Source organism: Piliocolobus tephrosceles, chromosome 10, assembly GCF_002776525.5.
Source record: "Piliocolobus tephrosceles isolate RC106 chromosome 10, ASM277652v3, whole genome shotgun sequence".
NCBI lineage: Eukaryota > Metazoa > Chordata > Mammalia > Primates > Cercopithecidae > Piliocolobus > Piliocolobus tephrosceles.
In genome coordinates this window covers 130,453,170-130,455,279 of record NC_045443.1, presented here as the reverse complement: position 1 = coordinate 130,455,279, position 2,110 = coordinate 130,453,170, and the positions used below count along the sequence as shown (strand labels likewise).

General features: G+C 48.3%; 1 pseudogene; it reads right to left on the bottom strand.

Annotated features, from left to right (window-relative positions):
• Window positions 1-1,725: 1,725 nt before the first annotated feature.
• On the bottom strand, window positions 1,726-2,110 carry LOC111534604 (annotated as a pseudogene).

The following is a 2,110-nucleotide window of genomic DNA, read 5'->3' as shown; positions in this document are numbered from 1 at the left end:
TCTAATCCCAGCACTTTGGGAGGCCAAGGCAGGCGAATCACCTGAGGTCAGGAGTTCGAGCCCAGCCTGGTCAACATGGAGAATCCCTGTCTACTAAAAATATAAAATTAGCCGGGTGTGGTGGCACATGCCTGTAATCCCAGCTACTGGGGATGCTGAGGCAGGAGAATCGCTTGAACAGGGGAGGCAGAGGTTGCGGTGAGCCGAGATTGCACCACTGCACTCCAGGCTGGGCAACAGTAGCAAAACTCGTCTCAAAAAAAAAAAAAAAAAAAAAAGAAAAGAAAATGTAAAATGTAATTTTACTTTTCTGGTTTTAATAGAAGCAAATTCCTCAGTAATCTTTTTTTTTTTTTGAGACGGAGTCTCTCTCTGTCCCCAGGCTGGAGTGCAATAGCTGATCTCGGCTGACTGCAGCCTCCGCCTCCTGGGTTCAAGCAATTCTCCTGCCTCAGCCTCCAAGTAGACTACAGGTGCGCACTGCCACATCTGGCTAATTTTCGTATTTTTTAGTAGAGACAAGGTTTCACCATGTCAGGCAGGATGGTCTTCATCTCCTGACCTCGTGATCCACCTGCCTCAGCCTCCCAAAGTGCTGGGATTACAGGTGTCAGCCACTGCGCCCAGTCCATCAGTAATATTTTTAAAATGTATTTATTAGCTCACCTCATTTTCACTTAAGGTAATTTCCATGGTTGATAATTTTTTATGACTCACTGACAATCTCAAAAGGTTTTTCGTGGCCAGATGTGGTGGCTCACACCTGTAATCCCAGTATTTTGGGAGCCCGAAACTAGTGGATCACCTGAGGTGAGGAGTTGGAGACCAGCCTGGCCAAAGTGGCGAAACCCCATCTCTACTAAATATACAAAAAATTAGCCAGACGTGGTGGCAGGCGCCTGTAATCTCATGTACTTGGGAGGCTGAGGCAGGCAGAATTGCATGAACCCTGGAGGCAGAGGTTGCAGTGAGCCAAGATCATGCCACTGCACTTCAGCCTAGGCGATCCAGTGAGACTCTGTCTCAAAAATAAATAAATAAATAAATAAAAGGTTTCTTTTTGTTTTTTGAGACAGGGTCTCACTCTGTTGCCCAGGCTGGAGTGCAGTGGTACGATCATGGCTCATTGCAGCCTCCGCCTCCCAGGCTTAAGCAATCCTCCCACCTTAGCCTCCCCAGTATGGGTGTGCATCACTATACCTGGCTAATTTTTTGTATTTTTGGTGGAGACGGGGGTTTCACCATGTTGGCCAGGCTGGTCTCGAACTCCTGAGCTCAGGCAATCCACCCACCTCGGCTTCCCAAAGTGATGGGATGACAGGCTTGAGCTCCCAGCCAGCTGCTAGTTTTGAGTGGGGCCCAAAACAAGTGAAAGCTCTGCAACAGGTGCAGGCTGTTGTGCAAGCTGCTCGGGCTACTTGGTCACATGACCCAGCAGATCCAATGCTGTTTGACATGTCAGTGGCAGAGAGCAATGCTGGGTGGAGTGTTGGCAGGCCCGCATAGGAGAATCACCATGTAGACTTTTAGGATTCTGGTGTAAAGCCCTGACATTGTCTGCGGATAATTACTTTTTTTTTTTTTTTTGTACTTCAACATTTTATAACAATAGAGAGCCTTGTTTGAAATTACTACATTTTTAAAATACTACATGCTAACATGGACAATATGATACACAACCTCGTGGGAGAAGTTAGCAGGGAGCATGTGGCAGAGGCCACAGGGTTAGACTAAGAGCCTTTCAATGGCCTGCTGAATGGATTGGACCTGCTGTTTCAGTTGTGAGCTTTCTTCGATGGTGACAGAACAGGTGATGACAGGCCTGGAGACCCCACAGTCTCCCCAGGGCCTGCTTCGAGCGGCACAAATACGTAGGGCCCGTTCTTGTCTTCACACAGCAGTGGAGGTGCAGAATGATCTCCAGTGGCTCGGTGTCTGCAGCTATCACGATGAACTCAGAGATGCCCCCATTAAGGGTTTTGGTGGCCTCATTGGCTCCTTTCTGAAGCTGCTTGTAGTTACGTGACTACTGAACGAGCTCCAGTGGTTTCTTGGTGAGGTGGGCATCGCCGAGGGGCTAGGCCTTCGGATTCACATTGGTCTCAGTCAT